Consider the following 22785-nt stretch of genomic DNA (forward strand, 5'->3'; position numbering starts at 1 on the left):
AAGCCCAAGGAGGCAGGTCCCCTGGTCACAGCCTGCCCCCTGGGACGAGACGCACTGTATTCCTACCTCCATTCTAGTGCTTATTTCTAAATGGGCACCTCTCCCTGTAAGGGAGCACTTGCAAAAGTCATGCAAATCGGTGCCCTCTTTTTGACGATGTGTTCCCTCATTGAGGGTGATGCTGACGGGGCCGCCCCACCCTTTCCCACAGCCCGGTGCCCTCCAGACGTGTGGGACTACAACTCCCATCAACCCCAGCCAACATGGGAGTTGTAGTCCAACAGATCTGGAGGTTGCCAGGCTGGGGGAGGCTGCTTCACCATTGTGGCAGAGGGGGAGTGTTTCTGGAGGCACCGGAAAACCCCAAAGGCGAGATTTGGGCAGTGGATGCGTGAAGCAGGAAGAGCCTCTCTCCTGGAGTCCCCGAATTCACCCCTGCTCTGCAGACGCCTCTTGCTGGTTTTGCCCCCCACTCACCACGGCAGCTGACGCCCGAGCGAGGCAGCGAGGTCTCCCTGCGTTATCAGCTCCGTGGAGACAACTGCTGTGGCTTATCTAAGCCCAGACACGGCAGCTCCCAGCTGCTCCTGCCTCCGCAGAGGGTGCGAGGAGCCACGGTGAAGCCAAGGGAACCTGCAGGGAAACCCCGAAACTCAGGGCTCCTTCCTCAAGGCAGGCTCCATGCCAGAGCCTCAGGTGGGGGCGCCGGGGGTCAAACGGTTCAGAGGTTCTTCCTGCAAGAAAGTGACCCAACCTGTCCTGTGTTATTCCCTCTGGGACCAGGCCAACACCTGAAGCCAAAAACCCCACAACCAGTGACTCTGCCCTGCCTCGAACCAGCTGAGTCACTGATGTTTCAAAACTCTGACAAGGGAGTACCCAGAGGAGAGGTCAGAGGGGAGAGGTGGAACCGGGGGGTCTGAGTGTCCCAGGGCCAAAAGGGAGAGATGGCATTCAGGTCCCACCTTGGAGCCACGGACTTGCAGCGTAGCCTTGGGAAACCCACACACTCTCTGCGTGGGTCTCTCTCCCCCTTGGCCTCAGTTTCCCCTTCTTCCCCAGCTCATCTGTAAAATGGGAGCAAGCGAGGCTGCAGGAGAAGGGTGAACGCAGAGCTTGTCAAAGGGACATGCAAACACTCCCTGCGTGACATCGCAGTCGCGGGGGGGGGGGGGGCTTCGCAGAAATGGTGCACAGAGGATGGCGGGGCCGGCTTGGCAGAGATAAAGGCCCCACTGTGTGGAGACAATGGACACAGAAGGGACCGGCCCAGGCAGCACAAGGGGCCCCTGCAGAGCGGCCCACATGGGCGAGGGAGATCCCTTCCGTGGGCGGGGGGCGAAGCAGCTGCAGGCAGTGAAGAAGCCTCTCAGACGTCCATGATGGGTGTTGGAGCAAGGGGCAGGGGGCGGCCCCATTTCCAGGGCTGGCCGCCGACTCTGCAACACAGCCGAAGCACGTGCAGTCAGAGCCGCCGCGCACGGCAGCCGCAGCCTGGGCGAGGCTGGCAGTGGGACTCCGAGGGATCGGGAGGGCACCCAGCTGGGGAAGCGCTGGCAAACGGCTTCCTCGGTTTAGTCCCCTGCCTCCCCCGCTTCCTCTGTCATTTCCCCCATGTTGGATTTTAGACTGTAAGCTCCTTGGGCCAGAGACCTGTTCTCAAGTACTTTGCAAAGCACCATGCATAAATAAAATAACAACAGCCAGAGTGCTACTGCTCATAGCAGTGGCACTGAATTTCACCTGGGACTCAGCCTCTGCTGAATCGCAGCACCTACGCTCTGAGCTGCCGCCTTTCTGCCCCATCCCTGAGCAGAAACATAGGAGGCAATAAGTGGAATACCTCTGACCATGTGCAAAGTGCCTTACTCTGCCCAGACAGGGCTTCTGCCAGTCAGAGGCCAGCCTACTCCAATTCTAGCCTCCAGATTCCACGCCTTCCTCCTGGACTCCTCCGACTTCTACCTGCGTGATCACTTCATATGGACTAGCCACCAGTGGAGGCTGCCAGCCCCGAGGTCAGCGGGGAGGTGAATCCGCTCCGGGTTTCTGCCAGAACTCTAAAGGAGCTCTCCAAGGTGCGGAGCAGTTCCGACTGAACCCTGGAGTAGATCCACCACCCCACTGACCTCGGAGCCGCCAGCCTCCCCTGGTGGCCACCCTTTAAACACGTGGTCCAGGTGTGCAGCCAGAAGCCATGCACAGAAGATCAAAGCTGCTTGCGCTAGATTAAGGGAATGTACAGCAAACTACCACCCCAGCTGCCTCCAGTTCTGAATTCACACCTCTTGCCCTGTCCACAAAACTCCTTATTGCAGTGGACATTTTAATCCAGGTTGGCAACTAAAATGGCCATGGGAGCCCAGAGCAGGGCAGTGATTCCAAGTTTATTTAGCCCAATGCAATGATTTGGGCTCTGCACTCTAACAGTGTCATGACCGAACATTTATCATTAGCCACCAGTAAAAACTGTGTGCCCAGTGGCTGCTGGGCCGAAAACAGAGGGACCTCCTTCCCCTCCCAGTTTGAGAACCCACAACTCCCACTTCAGACTCTGCAGCCAGCGACAACCGAGGAAAGAACCCAGGAGTCCGGGCTCCCAAACACCACACCCACCTCCCTTGGACACCTCAGGATCCCCAACGGATCTCACTCCCACCGTTCTGCAAATCTAAAAGCCAAATGCTTTGTCATTTCTGATACACGCCCATTTTCACACTCTTTCAGATTGATAAATGGCAACTGGAGTGGTGGTGGAGCTTCTGGCAAGGTATGTGTGGGGCGCTGGGGAGGGGGGAGAAAAGAAAAGCAGTGAGGGATTTGGCCTCACCTGGGGAGCGCACAGAAATGTATGCCACATGTGCTCTACGGTATTCCAGCTGGTGTCCTTTCTTGATGATGCAAGAAAGCGCAACCTGCCACGTTTGATGGTGTAACCATTTCCTAGAGTGGCGCGGGCAGCTGGGCCTGACGCAGCGAGACACTGCTGATATTTCTGACCCACAATGAGCCCCCCACCCCACCCCAAGAAAGGGAAGCAGCCTAGCATCACAGAACTGAAGAAATGTGTTTTTATTCTCTCTTTCACTGGGCCAGTTTAGTCTGGTGGCGTAATATAAATGCATTTGAGTTGCACAGAACTCTTCATCGGGGAGGGGAGAAAAAGAGTTCTGTGCCACCTGGATGGATGCTGCACCAACTTCAATTGGCCCAATAAGCGATTATTTCATCAACTTCAGCTCTCCTGCCTTTGGAGATCAACATTGCACTGCTCTCTGTGAAAAGTGTAGAGGACAGGGCAGGAACAGCACTTGGCTGGGGAATGCATGTGTGTGTGCGGGGGGGGGGGAGTATGGGGGGCAGACATGCAGAAGCCACCCTCGGTCCACATGTATGCTCCCTTCAGGCCCAATGGTGTCACTGACCCTCAGCTTGCCTTCCTCCATGTAAGGCTGGTTTTTCTTGTTCCTATACATTTTTCCCAGCACAGGACAATCTTTGGAGTCAAGAATCCCTCTTTGCACCCTACAGCGGAGGGGGCAGTAACACTCTCTTCCCACCCCCTACGTCCTCAGGCTCCCCACAGCAGAACGCTGTGATAGGACAAAGCGGCTCAGTTGGTCTGCTTTCCTGTCTTGTCTCATCCCTAAGTTCACTGGGGTTTTGCTGCATTCTCTCTCTGCATGTGAAAACACACAGGCAGGCACAAATGTGTTAGAATATGACCATGCTTGTAACCTAGCCTTCCCCAACCGCGGCCCCTGCAGGTGTGTTGGACTACAATGCCCATCATTCCCCACCAGGGTGGCTCTTATTTGGATAGACATCTCCAGCAGTCTGTACCACAACCTCTCCCAAGTGGGTCCCCTCCAGATGTTTGGACTATAACTCCCATAATCCACAGCCAGGGGATGATGGAAGCTGTAGTCCAACACATCTGGAAGGAACCAAGTTGGGGAAGGCTGCTATAACCTAGATTTTGCTAACATACTTTGAATTTACACAATCACACAGACCGGTTTATGTAAGAAATGCTTCCTCTTAGCTAGTTCTGGTTAAGCAGAAATGCCCCAATTCTAAAAACGCCAAAATATTTATACCTGAATCCCATTATTATTTATGATTATGATTACTGAGCAGGATATGGAATATTCCCCAGTGGAATGCTGGGATTCCTACCCAAAAGGCCTTCAGGGCCAGCCGCACAACCTTTGTGGGTGGCAGCGCGGCCTCACAGCCCAGCACCGGTAGCCTGGGCGTTTACATGAGAATCGTGCACAAAGCCCAGGAACCAGAATCAGATAAGGCCGGGCAGACCGCAGCCCACCTGTCTCAGTCCAGGTTCACAGCATGGCTGGGGCGGGGGGGCACTAGGTCTTATTTCAAGCCCTCCTTGAGGGGTGGCGGGCAGAGATTCATCCCAGCGCTGTGACACATGTTGCACCTTTCTACGGGGGAGGGAGAACGAAAGCCACGTCACTCGTCCTGCATCACGGAACCGTGCCTGGTCTGCTCATGGTGCCACCGTCGCAGCCGACCACCTGCCGCTTCCACCCGCTTTCCTACACGGAAGGGCTTTTCTGAGGGAGAAAAGCAAAGCGATGTGGAGCAACCGCAAATATCGCCGCAGATGCAGATACGCATGTGAGAGAGCTTCGGCTATTGGGCGGTATAGAAATGAAATAAATAAATATAAATATAAATAAATAAATAAATGTGCCCGAACATGCAGACACAGCCCCCTGTATGAGTGAAGGAACTGGGGCTTTCAGGGCTCGAGAGCAGTGGGAGAGAGCTGAGCCAACGTCCTGCCTGCCTGAAGAAGAAAACATGGGGCGAGGATCCATAGGCAGGCGGTGAGAAATGTATGTGCAGCCCGTTGCAACCAGCAAACCAACAAAAATATGTGAGGGGGGTGGGGGGTTGAAATCTGTTCTATGGGGCTCTCAGGACATTGTGAGGGAAGTTCTAGTCTCTGGGGCTGAGTGAAGTTAGAGGGGTTTATTTTATTTTTTTGGAAGTGTTTGAAGTTTTCTGTTCAATGACAATCTATAAAAAGGTTTTGGGGGCTCAATGGAGATGTTGGGGGGGATTTTTCATCTTTCGGGTTTAGGGGCAGCTACTCCTACTCTCTTGCCCCTTTAAAGGGATTTGGTATCAAATAATCTTTTCCCAGGGGAGGGACTGGGGTGGGGCTTTTCCCAGGGGAGGGACTGGGCCCCCGAGGCACAGAGGGGCAGCTGGGTCCAGGGTCTCCCTCTGAACAGACACAGTTGTGCGCCAGGACCCAGCATTAAAAAATATACATCCATGGGCCACAAACACCCTTTCAAAGCCTGGAAAACTTTCACCCCCAGCTCTTCTCTCTCTTCCCAGGTTTGCAGTCCTGGGAGAAAACAGACCAGGAACTGGGAAGGGCCCGGCCTTCAAGGACCTGTGCTTCCCAGGCACCTCCTTCAGTTGAAACCCCAAAGAACCCAGGCATCCTGGCTCCGGTCTCTTCCTCCTGTAATCTCCCCTCTCTGCCCCCCAGCCTCCCCTGCGTCAGAGCAGACGCACCCGCCCCAGTATAACCTACGACAATCTGCAACCCCAGCTAGAACTGGGTATAGACAGAACCCAGGCGTCCGGGCTCCCAGCAGCCCCAGCGTCTCTGCGCCAACCCACTAGGAAACCATGTGACACGGGTTTCATGAAAGCGGCGGGGGGGGAGGATCCCCATTCAGACCCAGACAGCATCATTTATGACCCCACATGACCCACACACAGACCCGAGCCCCACCGCTGTCAACACTCCACCCCCTTCCCCCCGCTCCCATTTCGGCAGCGACAGCAAGAGAGCAAAACGCAAGTTCTGGGGAGCATACATTTGCACCCCACCTCGGGAGCAGTAGGGTGCCTACGCCAGCCAATCCGTCCTCCCCCACTAAACCAGCCTGCCCCAGCCAGGTGCCCTCCAGAAGGCTTGGACTACACCTCCCATCACTCCCAGCCAGTGGGAATCGGGGGGGGTCCAACCCATCTGGACAGCCCCCGGTTGGAGCAGGCTGCCCTAAACCATGACAAGCACATGCCTAGGAGCTGCTACTGTGCCTGATGCTCTGCGCAAGGGCAGCTGCCCAGCTCTGCTGCTCTGCCTTTGCTTGTCACAGCAACACACCTGAGCTGCCCTTACTTGGCACACACAGGTGGGCGCCCTGCACCCATCAGCACTGGCAGGGAAGGGACGCCACTAAGCGCACGCTTGGAAAATATATATCTGAACAAATCGCTGTGGGTCTCACCCGCGCCTTTCCACCGCGCTCTTTTTGTGTGTGCTCTCACAGAGGGCTGGTCGGCCGGCCTGACCCGTTTTTGTCAGCCGCCAGGTGCCACCCTCCTCATCACAGCACACCTTGCCTCACCTGGGCACCCTTAAAGGGCCAGGCACACAGGAGCTGGAACACACCTGACGGGGAGGTTTCAGCCCACGCTCACTCTGTTTCTGGGTGGCGAAAAGTGGCTGGCTCTCTGCCCCTTTTTATCCCTCTGACAGGGAAGGCCCAGGTGTGGTTACTCAGCGGTGTGCAAAAGGCACTCTGCATGCTCTCGGAGGCTCTCCCGGCTTTATTATTGCTTTGTCTTCTTTAGGGGTTGGCTCCTGACACTAAAAACAGGTTCCAAGATTCAGCCCTAAGCAAACCGGATTTCCATTGCTTTCCTTAAATCCTCAGTTCATCTTTTTCTCTCCCTCTCAGCCCCCTCCCCTGCCTAAAAGGTCCCTACGTGTTCTGGGTTTGTATGAATTTTGTTTCAAAAGTCTTAGCTCTCACCCTGGAAGCTGCCCCCTCCTCCAAAAACTACTTTAGGGGCAGGGCAAGCAACCAGAGCAGGAGAGGAAAAGCCCCCTCACCTTGCTTACCCCCCCATCCATCATCTAAGTCCATATTGCAAACTGACCCCTGCCTCACACACTCAACTAGGTCACCCCCTGCCTCACCAAGCCCCTTGCCCTCCCACCCCCAGCTTCAAGAGAAACTCATCCAACGGCCCATTCTTCGGTCAACTTCGTACTGCCCCCTTCCCAGATCTGCTATTAAGTCCACATTCTGCTGGTGACACAAAATAGTCACGTTCTCAAATAGACACTTTCCCAATTAATCTACACATGCTGCCCCCCCCCAAAACACACACAAAAACAAAACTTTCATCTTTGCTCCAATCCCCCCCAAAACTCCATTCCTACTTTCGTCGCTGTTCAGCACACACTTGTCTCGGTCAACCCCTTGTCTCCCTGGTATATACACATATGGCCCCCGCACTCTAAAAGCAAGGAAAATCCCCCCCCCCATCATGCAACCCCGCTCCCCAGCCTCATCCCCTGTCAGGTATCTGCCCTCTGCAGCTTCTCCGCCCCAAAGTTCCTTCTAAAACAGCCATGCTCTTTTTGCAGCTAGAATCCTCTGGGGTCAGATCCTGCTTAGTTAGAGGAACAGGATTTGGGTGCAGCCGATGCTGCTGGGCCAGAGTTTGTGCAAACGTGTCCTGTGTGGTAGGCCAAATCCCAGTTCCCACCAGCTGAGCGAAGAGCTCTCCTTGGTGGCACAGGCTGACCCCAGAGCCAGGTCCGAAGCGCTACTTGCTGGACATCCGGCTCCCCTTCGGGTCCTTGCCAAGCTACAGCAGGACCGGCCCCCCGGCCTCCACCTGTGCCGTGGTCCACCTCTGCAAGGGTCCTCAGGAACAGGCCAAGGGGGGTGCTGGACAACGGGCCGGGGGCTTCTCCCCCCTTTGCACCAACTGGAACGAGAGACGGCGGCACCAGGATTTGGGGTCCTGACCTCCAGGGCGTGGCTTGGCCCCCTGCTCCACTCCCACGCCAGCCACCAGGAACGTGTGCGGGGCGGCCGAGGCACCGCACAGGTGACAGGAACAAGGCGGCGGTGGGGGCCAAGGGCGTTCGGCCAGACGGCACCCAACCTGGGCCCCCTGGCACGAACAGGAGGTGCTGGGCTGTGCTGCGGCTGCATTCAGGCCCTGCGCGGCAGCAGACCCTGGGCTGGTGCCTCCTGCCAGGCCAGCAGGCTGCTGGGGCAGGAGTGCCCCCGGTCATTTCCACGAGCCTGCCCAGGACTTATGCCTGGGCTGGCGACATGCTCCAGCCGGCTGTGGCAGAACCCAGTTCCGTGCCGGTCTCGAGGACGTGGGGCTGGGCCCGGCCGGCTCCAGAGGGAGCTGGTCCCGGAGTTTGCACCCGCCGCCGGAACAGGCTGAGGCCGACCAACTCCAGCCAGCGTGCCCCTCTGGCCACGGGCGAGCCTCCCTCGCGAGCCCTCAGGAGCAGGCGAGGCGGTGGAGGGTCTGACGGCTCCCACCGCCCTTGCTGGAGGAATGTCCGCCCATCCTCCTGGAAGCCCGTCCGTCCGTCCCCCAGCCCAGGCCAGCTGGTCCGCGGTCTGCTCCTTTAAAGGTCCCTCTCTTTTTTTTGTCGGTGGCATGCGAGGTGAGCCCAGCGAGACAGCCCAGCCGGGGCAGCAGCGAGCGAGCGAGCCCAGGCCTATGCCCAGCCAGGTTCCCCCCACCCCGTCCTGCTGCTTCTCTTCCCAGCAGATAACAAAGCCAGCAAAAGCAGCCAGAGAGACCTAGCACACAGGCACAGGGCTCCCCTCCAGCGCACACACACACGCGCGCACACGCGCACACACACACACACACACACACACACACAGTCACGTCAAGTCAATCCGACTAGGGCAAGATCCCCCAAAACTGCTAGAAGAAGGCGAGAAAAAAGGGGGAAGGAATCAGACAGACGGCGACGGGGAGGAATGGGGGTGCTGAGCCAACGTTACCTGCCGAAAGGGGACTGCTAAGGTGGGGGGGGACGGAGGGCTCCGTTCCTCGGGATCTCCCCTCGCCTGGCTGGGGGGGGGACTGTAAATTTTCCAACCCCCCACGGGGAAAAACAGGAAAAAATTCAAAAGGGCAGGAAAAAAAATGGCCAATCTTGCTTCTTTGGGAGCGGACTTTGGTGCCAACTAGGATAAATCCACAGGGTTCGGCGCTGTGAGCTCTCGCTACTAACTCCCTTCCACACTCGCTGGCTGGCTGGCTGGCTTGGCTCGCTCCCCCCCCCAAGTCTCTACTCAAACAAAGAAATGTGTTCCGTGCCCAACCCCCTCTCAGCCCCCCCTTTCCCAAGCCCAGACATACCTCCTCCTCCTCCCCTCCCCCTCCCTTTCCGGCAGCCTCACTTCCATGTTCCCAGCTCACTCACATGCTCTCATGCGCGGGAGAGCCCACTGGCGGAGAAGCAGGAATGGCTCGCGCACAGGCAGGGAAGGCAGGCAGGAAGGAAGGCAGGCAGGAAGGAAGCGAGAAGGGACGGATATGGGAAAGGCAGCGGGCTTGGCTGCTGTCGGAGGAGACGCTTCAGGGGACTCCTTCTTCGGAGCAAGCACGTTTCCTGTGAAAGAGAGGGTGGGGGGCAGAGGCAGGCAGGCAGGTGTGCGCACAGCGACGGACGGCGCAAGCGGCTAGACAGCCGAGAGGGGCTCAGAGGGAGCCAGCGGGTGGGTTGCTAGCAGGGGGAGAGGGAGGCGCGGTGCAGGAAGAGGCGCTTTGTGGAGGACGGGCGGCTGGAGGCATGGAGGCTGAGGGCGCAGACAGACAGAAAGGGCTGCGGATGGCATGGCTGGGCACGGGCGGACAAAGAACGTGCATGTGTGGAAATGCATGCGCTGGGGGCACCGAGGAACCGGCGGACGGGCGGGTGCACATGAGGACAGATGGAAAGATGCCCTGATGCGTTGGAGCCCTTCTTGAGCCGCGTGCGTGGGAGGTGGACGGATGGCGAACCGGTGGCCAAAAGCAGCCTCAAATCCCGCCACCTGGACCAGGACAACCAGGGGCTCCTGGCAATCCTTTAGCGACGAGAGGCATTTCCAGGGGCGGGGCGAGGAGGACGAACACTATTGTTACAGACCCTGATGCTGGGCTGCAGAACCCTGATGGCTCATGCGTACGCTTTCGGGCTGTCGGGTGCAGCCTCCATGCCCTAAACTGGGATCCCCCGGACTTAAGCCGCTCTTCCCTTGAAAGCGTTCAGAGAAACGGATCCCACAGTGCTGCTTAGACAGCTTCTTTCACGGCCGGCGCTCACAGCTACAAGTTCTTTGCAATGTCCATCCTGAATCTGCCTCTCTGTCTTCAGCTCCGCCGCTTCACAACTTACGAGAGGCTGGACCGAGGCTCCATCTCCTTTCCCAACATCCTTCTGAAATAGCGGACAGCTGTCTGCTGTTGTCATTGTCATTCCTGGTGTGATGATGATCATCATCATCATGCTAAAAGACTATATTCAGATCTATCTACCCTGTCTTCTAGAAGGGCGATCCCCCTTGTGGCCCTTTTCTCAGCCTGTTCCAGGTGTGTCAGCATCCTTGACCAAACTGTCTCCCACCCACCCAAACAGGGAAAAGGCAGTTCCAGGGTTCTCCAGCCAGGCCGGGCCAGGCCAGCAGTCGGGTGGATGCAAACGACGGAGGCTAAGTGTGTTCTGCTGTCTGCAGAAGACATTCCAGCTGGAGAACATGGAGATGGCGCAGGTGGGCACGCCTGCTGGATGGGGACAGCGCCTCCCTATGCACAGAAAAGGCCGTTTCCTCCTCTCCAGCTCGTCGGAATCCTGGCAAAGCAGCGAAGGACGCTTGGAAACCCAGCGTCCCAGTTGCTATTTTGCTAGCAGCAGGCTTAAGACAAAGAAAACATCGTGACCCGTCCTTAGAATTCCTCCGAGGCGATTACGCAGAAGAACCCACTCTGTTTGTGGGATCCGGGGGGCCGACACCCAGTGGCCATTCCTCGTGCCTCTATATGCTGCCCCCAAAGCAGCTGCAGGCAAGAGGATTCTGAACACATCACAACCATTGCGAGCACACACCCCTGCAAGGACAGCGTTCCTGTCATCATATATGCTGAGCTTCCTTTGCCCGCCCTGCTTGTCTTCTGTCTACACCCAGCACAGGGGGAATTTCCCCCTATGCTGGGACCTAGCAAGCCCCAGGGTGGAAGTGAGTGCAACCCAATCCCCATCCCACCAAACGTCCCACAAAGTGGGTTTCGCCTGTGCTCAAAACACAGATGAGAGACAGATGGCTCCCCGCTCGGAATCGGTGCTGGCAAGGGAGCACCAGGGCTGCAGAAATGAAGGCTGGGGCAAGAAGGCGGCAAGTAAATGTGAGAGAGACGCTCCGAATCCAGGAGGCCCGGGTTCAAGTTCTGCACCCAGACATTGCCACAGGCATTTTGCCTCCTGCCCATTGTGCAGCGCCTCAGGTGTAAAAAAAGGTGCAACTGTGGTGCCCCTTTGATGGTATAGTAGCCTACAATAAAGATCAAAAAGCAACTTGCAAATTAAAAGTGCTGTATACATCATGAACAGCAGTGGCGCATGTCCCCATCTCAACTCCTTTAGAAGTGTGTGTGTGTGTGTGTGTGTGAGAGAGAGAGAGAGAGAGAGAGAGAGAGAGAGAGATTGAGCACGTGTACCTCAGTATGTCCAGGAGCAGCATAATGCCTGTGAGTTGGGAGGCCTTGTGTTAAAGGAGGCCCAAGGCCGGCCCTACCATTAGGCAGATTTTGGGTGTCATGAAACGGGAAGAAACCTTTAGTTGTTTAGTTTGTTATTATTACATTTATTTATTTTTACCACAAGGGGTGGGAAGATGGGGATTTTCTACCTCATGCGCTGAAATAACTTGCCTGACTTAGGGCACTATGCCTTTCGACTGGGCGGGTTGGGGGGGCACTGCTGTCCTGCCTCAGGCAGCAGAATGTTTTGGAGCAGCCCTGCTCCAGGGGGCCCTGCCAGAAGTCAGATGTACAGAGGGGACAGGAAGGAAAAATTCCACGCGCACTCTGGCTCAGTGTCCTTATCAACGGACGCGGGGGCAAGCCAGTGTGCCAGGCGCTGTGTGCATGAGCACAGGTGTGTTTTGGTCCAGCTCTCTTCCCCCGCTGCTGGGGACCCGGAAGTGCCCTTCACCACCCACCCCCAGTAGGGATCAAGCATCCTGACACCCCCAGCCCAGCCCTGCCACCAACCCAGGAACAAGGGGGAGGGGAGGGTTTTCCAAAAGCAGAGCTGGGGGCCAGGACGCCTGGGTGCCATCATCAGAGGCTGGTCAAGGGGGGAGGGAGGGAGGGCTAGTGGGACTCACTGAGAGAGTCTCACTGAGTGGGATAGTGAGAACAGGCATCAGTGGGGACTCTTCCTGAGACGGTAGTCGGAGTTAGTGAGTCAGGGCACTAGCAAGTGTGTGTGTGCGTGCCTTGAGTGTCTGCCCATGTGCAAGAAGCAGGTCTGCCTCCCCCAAGCAAAGCCGGATGGAGATCTGAGCCCCCCCCCCCCCCCCGCAGTAAGCAAGACAGATCCCGAGGGAACTCGGGGAATATTTATAGCTTCAGCTTGAATGGCGAGCAGAGGAGGGGGCTCTTGCGTTACCCAGCAACTGCCGCAGGGCACGTGTGGAGGCCACGTAATCTCCAGCAACCTTTCACCCCACCTCTGACCACGCGGCACAAGGGAGAGAAACAGATGCAGGGGGGCATTCTGGGTGAAATGAACACCCCAGCCGCTCTTTTTCTTTTCTTTCCTCCACCCCTCCAACAGACCACTACCCCACAGATTTCTCAGCAACCCCCCGTGGCATGGCCCTGGCAAAATGCAGGCTCCAACTCAAAGCCCCCCTGCGAAATCAAATAGCCGCGGGCTGCATTTCTGGCGGGGGGTGGCTGGGAAGAAAGTGCTTGATTTGGGTCAGTGACTTTTTCTGCTTGCAATTTTTCCTTTTCTTTTTCTCTTGCACTCAGCGACCGCCGCCAGCTCTTTTGACACATCTGTGCACAGGACAGCTGGCCGCAACCTGGTGCCCTGCGGGTGTGTTGGAGTGCAATCCCCATCACCCCACCTAGATCTGCCAGTGGCCAGGCTGGCTGGGGATGGTGGGATTTGTAGTCCACCACATCTGAAGACAGCTGGAATATGGAATGCAGGTCTAAGGGTGAACTCCAGGGGCCGGGGTTGGCGGGGGAGCAGCATTGTCAGAGGTCAAGTTGTGGGGGGCAGAAGGTTGCATCTTTCTCATCTTCCCCCTCTAGGAACTGGATTTTGCAACCTGCAAATGGTCCACTGGTGTTGTTTCAAAATTATCCAGTGGAGCACTGAAATTCTAACCCACAGACCCACATTCGCAGCTTCCAAGGGGTGTCTCTCTCTCTCTCTCTTGTTCTCAGCATGATCCACAATGCTGCCATGACACCCCCTCCCTTCCTGCATCTTCTCTGCCGATTTGAGAGAGCTGAGAGTTCAACCCAGGACAAGTTAACAGCAGACGTTATATAAGCCACTTGCAAAGACGACGCAAGGTGGGGATGGGGGGGGGAGAAAGGAGAGAGGAGCTGGGTGGCAGAGGGGCTGAGCCCTCGCGACGCCCCCCCTGGTGACTCATGGCCACCCCTGCCATCTTTTCCAGAGGTCCCGGGGCTGCAAGCGCTGCCTCTCCAGCACCTACCAGAGCCCAGAAAGGGAGTACAGGGATCGTGACCCCTTCCCTTTTCCTGCAAAGCCCCCGAACTTAGTCTGCCATCTTCCGAAAGCCAACAGGCAGTTCTTCTTGTCTTCCACAGGAAGTGTGGAGGGGGGGAGATGCCAGAAGCCTCAACGTTTAGGTTCTCTTCCTGGCCTGAGGACAGAATGTCTAGCAGAGCAGAGATGGAGGAAGCCCCCTTCCCCCATGCTCGCAACCCATGCACAGCTATGAGCATGGAAGTGTGTACGAATCCATCACGTGAGCATTGCTAGCTCCACCTCACCAGCCACAGCTGTGCTACTGTCGGATGACAGCCCCCCCTTCGCTCCCCACGACCCCCTGGAAGCCATCACGTCTGTCATGGCTGATCTGTTTGGGCAGCCAATGGTGGTAAGGGGCCACCCAGACAGCCAATGGGAACGCTTGAAGGAGCAGAATGGGCTTGAACCCAGGAGTCCGGGTTTTCCAGACTGCCAGTTCCACCCCCTGGCTTCCCTGCCCCCGCCCCCAACTGCTTCAAAATGCATGGTTTATGTTCGGAGATGTGACACAGCCAGGACTGTTACAAGCTTTCCTCTCTCAGGCTCAGTTTTCCAGCTCTGTAAAATGGGAGTAAAAAGGCATTGCGAAGGAGCAAATAAAATACTGTCACCCACCCTGAGCCTTTGGAATAGGGCAGGCCGTAGAGCTCAATTTAGAAAAAGAAATGCACTTACTGTAATCCAGGAAGTGGGGGGAGGGGGCTGCCTCCAGTTGGGGGTCTTGATGGAGAGCAGGTAACAGGCCTGATGTGAAATAGACCCTGGAGCACCCCTCGTCTGCAGAGGAAAAAAAGCCTTTGTTGACTGGTATGGCGTCCAAAGTCCCTGCCCGTCTTTGCTTATAGAACATGTTATGATAGTTGACATAACACCCAGAATCCTTTGCTGTAGTTCGTTTCTATAGGACAGTTTCTGTAGTTTCTTTTAGGGTTTGCCACTTACTCACCATCAAACCAGAAAACCCACTCTCAGCTCTTACTTTTACAAGCGAATTCAGACTCCCTTAAGTTGCAGAGTGCACCATTCCAGGCCTCTTGTGCAACACAGAGTGGTAGATCTGGGAGGCTGGGGAAGGTTTGGATTCAGAGCTGAAGACATCCTGCAAGCTCACTGGGAGACTCAGTGGAGGCCTGTCCTTTCAGCCTCAGTTTTCTCCACCTGTAAAATGGGAACACTAGTGGCATACTGCAGCGGACAGGAAGAAACTCTGAAAGCCGCTTGGGTGGGTGTTTTAATTATAACTTTTCTCAGCCTCCGTTACCCTGCTCTTGTTTGCTCCATTTCCTTTCCAAGGCTTCCTTTTAATGTGGGAGGGAGAGCGTCCGCCCCCCCCCGCCGCCCACTTCTTATCCAAGAAGAATGCCAAGGGTCAGATCCAGAAGAGGAGTTCCCACCCCAGGCCAAGAGCCCCTTTTTTCATCCAGGGCTCATAAAGGCCCCAGCTCCAGACACGGTGCTGGAACCCTAACTGAGCTCTGCTATATGCCAGAAGGGCCTTCTTGGTGGCCGCTCCCAGGCTGCGAAACCCCTTGCCAAGGGAGGCTAGGTTGGCTCCCTCTCTGCTGTCCTTCCACTAGCAGGCAAAGACGGTTTCATTCAAGCAGGCCTGTGACATGTAAGCTGGTCTGTTGGGTTGGGTGCAGTGTTTTCACTCAGTTGTTGTTCTACGTATTTTTAACTGTGTTTTAATGTATTTGTTGATGTTGTTGTTGTTTTTTAATAATTAGTTCCTACCAGGGTTAGCTGCCTTTTGGGTGGAAAGGCGGGGTACAAATCAAATCAATACATATGTGAGCAAAGAAGAGGGCACCTCAGAGCGTGTGGAGAGTGCATTTTGGAGCTATGCTGAGCCATCACCAGCAGCCCTTGGGTGCCTCGAGTTGGCGGCCCACCCCTTCCGTCCCACCTAGCGTGTGACTCCCAAGCTACGTGCGACGACCGGCTCCTCTCATTGTAGAACGTAAGCACTAAAGATCCGCAGAGCCGCCCCCGCCCCACCTCACCCCTAGGGAGCCCTACCCCCAACCACAAATGGCCATGGAAGAAGTAAAGTATAATTTGGCTTTCATTGGCACCCCATAAATATATATCGTCAGAGCTCCCGTCCCATGCTGGGGTGGCCTTGTGGCGGGGCAATGAATGAATGGCAGCATGGCAGGAAGTCTGCCTCAAAACCTTGACTGTTGGAGCAGTTGTGGGGGGGTTAAACAGTTCAGAAGGTCTGGCAAAACCTGCATCCTGTCCTCCCCCCAACCCCCAGCAATCTTAACTATCAGCTGTTCTTACAGCAGCAGCCCCTGAACTTAAAAAAAAACAAGCAAGCAAACAGAAACCCACAGGGCAGCAGGCAGGGCGGCACTGAAGGAGACCTCTGTGCAGCGCCCTTGCTCTAAGGCACTACCCTGCCGCAGTGAGGTATGCAAAAGAGACGCAGCCTCTCGCCAGACGCAGGGTGAGCCCTGGCAAACAGCAAGCTCAGAGCCCACTCTGAACAAAAAAGAGGGAAGAGATTTTCTGCACGTTGTGCCAAAATATAATGAAAATGGGAGCAAAACTGTAGGGGCATGAGGTCTTCGGAAAACATGCCCAAATAAGAAGGGCTGTCTTGGCCGGAGACAGATGGGTAGCTAGGCAGCACAGCGAACTCTCCTGAAAGGAAGTAGCAGCTTGCTCATACTTTCTTCCGCAAGAGCCATTAAAGGGTGTCCTCATTTTAAAGACATGAAGCGGAGGCCGACCCATTTGCCCTGAGGAAGGGACAGCACTCGAACCCAGGCCTGGCTCGATGCTGTTCTTCCACCCGACTGATTAAAGAAGTTCAGAAGGAAACAGCTAGAAGGGCCCCCTCACTCTGGGGAACTGAATGATCGCCCCCCGCCTCGCCCCAAGAAAAGAAGAAGCTGAAAGCCAAGAGCAAGGGACTGCAAGTGAAATGGAGGTCGAGCCCTCCCCGCAAGGGGAATTGGGCTGGGGAGGTGGGAGGCAGCAGACCACCTTGATGCTGAGAAAACAGACGGGCCCCTGCAATGAGAGAGGGGCCCCCTCTGCGGGGAGACGGGCAACAGTGGCGACGACTAACCCCCTGCAAAGGGGTGTGGCAGGGCAGGGCGCGGCGGGGCCACCCATGCCACGGAGCCTTCCTCTAACATCGCTCTTTCCTACTGGCCTTGAGGGGGGGAGCAGGGTCTCCCCTCACCCAGCCTGTCAACGCTCCAATCAATGCGCGCATGGGGGGAGGGGCTGGTTCTCTGGGTTACTCAGCCCAGGGCGAAAGGGCTGCATCCTTTGAGTCTGGCCTTGGCTGGCCGCTCAGCAGGGAAGATGCTGCGGCCACCCCACCGTATGCGCATAGGGCAACCTTCAGGCTCCCATTCTGTGCAACACATATGGCGGTGCGTTTCATGCCCTGCGCAACACCGCCACCCCACATGTAGGGTGCCGCGCTTGACATGCATGCTCGAGCGTGTGCCCAGCCAAAAGGTGTCATTCGTAAGCCTGGGAGGGCAGGGGAGGGCCCCCCACACCTTTCCTGGCATGCCCCTGAGGCCTTCTTGGGGGGGGGGGTGCAAGCCTGTTCCCCATGTAGCACAACATGCCTCCCATGTGAGGGCTTTTTGCACATGGCGGCTTGTGGCCGTGCGCATAGCCTCCGCGCAGGGCCCAGGGCCCGCCTGGCCATGCGGAGCAGGGTGTGCGGGCGTGTTCCATGTGCGAGCGAGCGTGCCCAGGCGTGCCCCTGTGGATGTGTGTGCGTGCACGTGCGTCTCCTAGCAGCTGTTTCTACGCTCCCCTCCCATCCCCGGAGCAACAAGGCCGCTGCCAAGCCCCCATTGGCCGCCACGGCGGTGATGTCAGCATCCCTGAAAAGTTAATAGGGTGGCTGGGGATGAGGGCAAACATTCCTGCCACTGTTCCCATAGCAACAAGGCAAGCTCCCCAGCTGAGCCACCTTGTGTCTCCCCCACTCCGTCTCTGGGCCCAGCCGTGTGCATGCGCGTGCGTATGCGCCCGCGCACTCCGCCCATCCCCCTGCAACTGACTGGGAGAGTGCACCAGGAGGAAGCACGGACAGAGTGCCGCTTGCCTTCTGGGAAGAATAGGCGCTGGGGCTTCAGCCTGCCCTGGAAGCCCCCAGGCCAATCCCAGAGTTATGAGCCGCGGGACTGCAGGGGCGGGGATGCACTCTGCACACGCTCAGAGGCTTTTGTCTCTGCACATGGTCCAAGACGGCTGAGGGTGCTTCCCACTGTGCAATCGCCCTGACTCATTCGTGCAACATTAGCGGGGCGGGGGGATGTACCCAGATGTTGCTCTCTTCCTCCTGTCATTTTTCTGTCTTTTTTCTTTCCAGAAAAAATCTGCTAAGGAGGAAAAGATGGAATAGCTGCACAATGTTTCTGACTGATAGCGCTGGGAGTCCTCTGTGTGGAAGCACCCCTGTGTCCCAGGGCCGGACATCGGTTCAGGTGGAGCCCCAGCGTGAATCATGTTCTCAGCACCTCCCTCCCCACAAACACGGAAAACTAGATGCAATGGCAAATGGCTGAGGGCAGCAGGGTGCTAAACCTTGATCAGCAAAGGAAGCAATCTCTCTCTCTGTCTCTCTCTCTCGCGCGCACACACACACAGCAGCCCCAACACATCGGGAAGAACAAGCTGAAGCCATCAACCAGCTCCATGCAACGCTCTAGCCCCATTTCTAGTCTCCCAAACTATCACGCCATAGCAAGATGTGCAAACCTAAAGCAGGCTCTTGCGAACTACAGAGGGAATGGCCACATGCTGGAGGAGCAAACTGCCAGGCTCAGAGAAGCTGAAAACCATGCAGACTGAGAAAAGGCTCCACCACTCAGAATCCTGGATTCCAGCTTTCACTGTATCCACTCCCAGGCCTGTCTCTCCCTGAAGTGGCTGAGTGGCTTTATGCAGCAAGGAGATCTAAGACGACGCCTGCGTTGTCTCACTTCACACTCCACCCCACAAGCTTTGCATGACACTGTTCAACCCACACAAGTATTTCTTCGCACAACTTGATGCTAACTGTGGAACCCATGGCTACAAGACGCTGGGATGGTTCTGCTAAACTTTTATTTATCCACTACATACATTTCGAGAAACGGTTTCATTTCTTTCAGCCAGCAACATTTATTTGGACGGCCCATAGAGGCTCGCTCCCAAGCCCCACACAGCAAGAGGCAAGATACCCAAGACGGTGGGGCAGCTGCACCCATATGGGGCACTCCTTGTAGTAAGTAATCTGGTAGAGAATTCACCCCACCCTGCCTTTTCCCTGTGCACTCCCAAAATTTAGGCTGGGTGGAGAAGGACCTAAACATTTCAAAGTAATACAAATTTCCCTGTTGCAGAAATTATTCCATCTAAGAAATGTGCAGAACTGGGACGGGATGTGAGTTCCTGGTTTCATCACAGGGGGGGAAAGAAGCAGAGAAATGGACAGATGGAGATACAGAAAGGGGGAGGGGAAGCACCTGGGCCAGTTTCCAGGTGAGGGAGAGGTGCCCAGGGCTTAACGATTAACCCCTTGCCTGCTGGGAGAAGATGAAGTAGGCAAAGGGTCTTGCAACACCTTCAAGATGAACAGATTTATTGTGGCATCAGCTTCCGTCCGCTGCGTGAAGCGCTAAACTCCCCCCACACACACACGTATTTGTGAGCAGACATGCGTCAAGCTGAGGATAACACTTTCATCTGTTAGTCTTGCAAAGGTGCCACAAAGGTTGTTGACCATGCTGGATGAGCGATGGGGGCTCTAGTCCCAACACATCCAGAGGGCACCAGGTTGGGGGAGGCTGTCCTAGAGTTTGCACAGAGTGCCTTTTCCCTACCACTCAGAAACCACAACTACCCTCTCCAAAATACTAGGGTTGAAAAGAGGGGTGGGTCTTCTCCCTTGTGGAAGGTACATTCTGTCTTAGACCTTTTATTTTGTCCCCCAAAAAGCCCTAGCACCAAGGGAGTGAAATGGGGCCAACTCCTTCCTACCCACCCATCCACCCTCTCCCCGGGGGCGGGAGGCGAAGACTTCCTGTTTGCGTCTGTGAACCATGGGGCGAAGAGGTAGGGAGCCAACGTCTCCTGGCACCCACATCAAAAAGCAGAGGAGGGCTGCATCGCGGGCATCCCACGCTCACACTTAACAGTGGGTTCACACTGAACGTGCGCCTGACGTTGCAGAGCAAGAACGAACACTCGGCTCTGTCACACCTGTGCAACAGCCACCCTTAGAGCGGCACCCCGGCTTCAGGTCTGTGAGCCCCCTGAGGGGGAAATGCCAAGGCACGCTGGCAGGAGGTGGCACGGCAGAATGCGCGGTATTCGTTCCAGTTTTCTTGAGCAAAAAGGGCGGATCAGTGGGGAGGACACATGTGAACACTGGAAAATGCTTTATCCCAAGTGACATTCACTGGTCCATCTCAGTATCAACCACACCAGTCTTTCCCAGCTTGGCACCCTCCAGATGTGTCCGACAGCGACTTCCATCATCCCCAGCCACGCACCTGTGATGGGCATTGACATCCAGCTCATCTGGAGGGGCCCAGAGTTGGGATGTCTGGTGTATGTGGGCAGTGCCTCTCTGAGGCTTCACACAACACTCTTTCCTAGCCACACTTGCAGAAGGCAGGAATTGAACCTGGAACCTTCTGCAGGCAAAGCAGATGCTCTTCCATTAAGCTACGGTCCTTTGCTCCCAAAGAACAGTGTCAGCAGTGGGATTCAAACTCGCGCTTCCAGGGGAGACGGTGACACAGCATCAGAGACCGCTCAACCATCTTGCTGGTTGATAAACAACCCCTATTAACTGTATTTTGGGGGCTTTCAGGAAACGATTTGCTGTCCCTTATTTGCTCACAATGCTCATTTACATGATCAGGTTGGCAGAATGTGAATGAACTGGCCTGACACTTTCAAAAAGATTTCTGAAAAGCAGGATGGAGACATTCATCTGCCTTACATAGGCCAGAACACCACAGCTTAATTCATTACGGTTGAACTGAAAGCATGGATATCGTACAGAACGGTTAAAACCGAACCCTGCCCCATAAACCCGGATCGGCTGGGGCGGAGAGCAGAGTCCACCTGTTACCTGAAGCACCCTGGGCGCCTGAGCAAGAGCTTGGCTCAATGGTGCACGGTGAAAGACTCCACAATTCCCATTACGCACCTCACGTATCCAGAAAGTGTTTCATTCTCTCAATTATCCGTGCAACAGTCCTGAAAGGCAGTTTGGCCTGACTCGCCCCACTTCGCAAATGGAGAGCTGAGGCTGGCTGCCCACCACCAACCGTTCAGTGCGCGCAGGCCTGCGGCAAGATTTGCCTTCCCATTTCGCAGCTCATGCTCTGAGCCAAGAAGTTCAGGGATGTGCTACGTGGCCCTACGGACACCCATGTGTGAAATGGCAAATCTAACCCATGTTCACAATCCTCAGAGATGGGTGGCAATAAGGACTTTAAAAACCTCAGACTCCTGAGCTGAAGCAAAGAGGGCAAAAGTGGCGTGGGAGGGAATCAAAAGAGAACCCCAAAAGACCCCTTGTCCAAATTAGGGGTTCCACTTGTGCAGGCCCAGAAATTTCTCTCCTCCCACCCAGCGGAAGGGGATCAGGGAGAAAAGGACGGGACCCAGGGGAGGCTGGTGGCTCCGATGTCCATGGGGTGGTGCATCCGCTCGGGGTTTCAGTCAGAACTCTCAAGGAACTCTCCAGGGTGCAGAAGACCTTGGAGAGCTCATTCATTCATTCATTCATTCCATTTCTATATTGCCCAATAGCCGAAGGTTTCTGGGCGGTTCACAAAAATTAAAACCAAAGAGCACACAATAAAACAATATAAAATATATAAAACATTAAAACCACAGTCTAACAATACAACCAGAATAAAACCTAGCAGCAATGCAGGGATTTAAAATACAGATTTAAAGCAGCAAAGCTAGAAGTCTAGAACGCTAAAATGCTAAAATGCCTGGGAAGATAAAAAGGTCTTCACCTGGTGCTGGAAAGAATACAATGTAGGTGCCAGGCGAGCCTCACTAGGGAGCTCATTCCACAGCCGGGCTGCCACAGCAGAAAAGGCCCTCTTCCTGGTAGCCACCTGCCTCACTTCCTTTGGCAGGGGCTCATGGAGAAGGACCCCGAAGATGATCTTAGGGTCCAGGCAGGCACATATGGGAGGAGGCGGTCCTTCAGATAACCTGGCCCCAAGCCGTTACGGGCTTTGAATGTTAATACCAGCACTTTGAATTGGGCCCGGAAATGAACTGGCAGCCAGCACAGCTAGAAAAGTTGTTGTTCAGTCGTTCAGTCGTGTCCGACTCTTCGTGACCCCATGGACCACAGCACGCCAGGCCTTCCTGTCCTGCGCTCTCTCCCGGAGCGTGCTCAAGTTCATCTGACATTCCAGGCTCCTAAACAATATTGTTCTTTACAGCATCGGATTTTCTTTTCACCGCCAGACACATCCACAGCTGAGTGTCCTTTCGGGTTTGGCCCAGCCGCTTCACTCTTTCTGGCGCTACTTGGAAATACCCTCTGCTCTTCCCCAGTAGCATATTGGACACCTTCCGACCTGAGGGGCTCATCTTCCGGCGTCATCTAGAAAAGTACTGGCGTAATATGAGCGCATTGGCCAGTCCCCGTTAACAATCTTGCTGCCCTATTTTGGTCCAGCTGAAGTTTCCGGACCGTTTTCAAAGGCAGCCCCACATATAACGCATTGCAGTAATTCAGACAAGAAGTTATCACAGCATGGATAACTGTAGCTAGGCTCTCTCTGTCCAGATAAGGGTGAAGTTGGTATACCAGCCTAAGCTGATAAAAAGTGCTCCGTGCCTCTGAGTTCACCTGTGCCTCAAGTGACAGTTCTGGGTCCAAGAGCACCCCCAAACTACGAACCTGATCCTTTAGGGGAGTGCAACCCCCTCCAGAACAGGTTGAATATCACCTAGCCAGGCAGACGAACCACCCACTAATAGTACCTCCGTCTTGTCTGGACTGAGTTTCAGTTTATTGGCCCTCATCCAGTCCATTGCCATGCCCAGGCACTGATTCAGAACAGCCACTGCCTCACCTGGGTTTGATGGGAAAGAGAGGTAGAGCTGGGTGTCATCCGCATATTGATGGCACCTCAGCCCACACCTCCGGATAACCTCCCCCA

At 55.5% G+C, this 22785-nt stretch overlaps 1 protein-coding gene across 11 annotated transcripts in view; it reads right to left on the reverse strand.

Annotated features, from left to right (window-relative positions):
• KDM6B (lysine demethylase 6B) overlaps positions 1–15855 on the reverse strand; it is a 67709-nt gene extending 51854 nt beyond the window's left edge. For 5 of the 11 annotated variants that reach the window (XR_014783994.1, XM_084806698.1, XM_084806692.1 and 2 more), the window contains exon 1: positions 4328–8825. The gene's annotated coding sequence lies outside the window, so the exon portion shown is untranslated. The other 6 variants (XM_084806688.1, XM_084806687.1, XM_084806690.1 and 3 more) reach the window with 6 other exon arrangements.
• Between the last annotated feature and the right edge of the window lie 6930 nt (positions 15856–22785).

The sequence above is a fragment of the Heloderma suspectum genome, chromosome 6, assembly GCF_057233095.1.
Source record: "Heloderma suspectum isolate Gila_16-S chromosome 6, 16-S_ref, whole genome shotgun sequence".
NCBI classification, from domain to species: Eukaryota; Metazoa; Chordata; class Lepidosauria; order Squamata; family Helodermatidae; genus Heloderma; species Heloderma suspectum.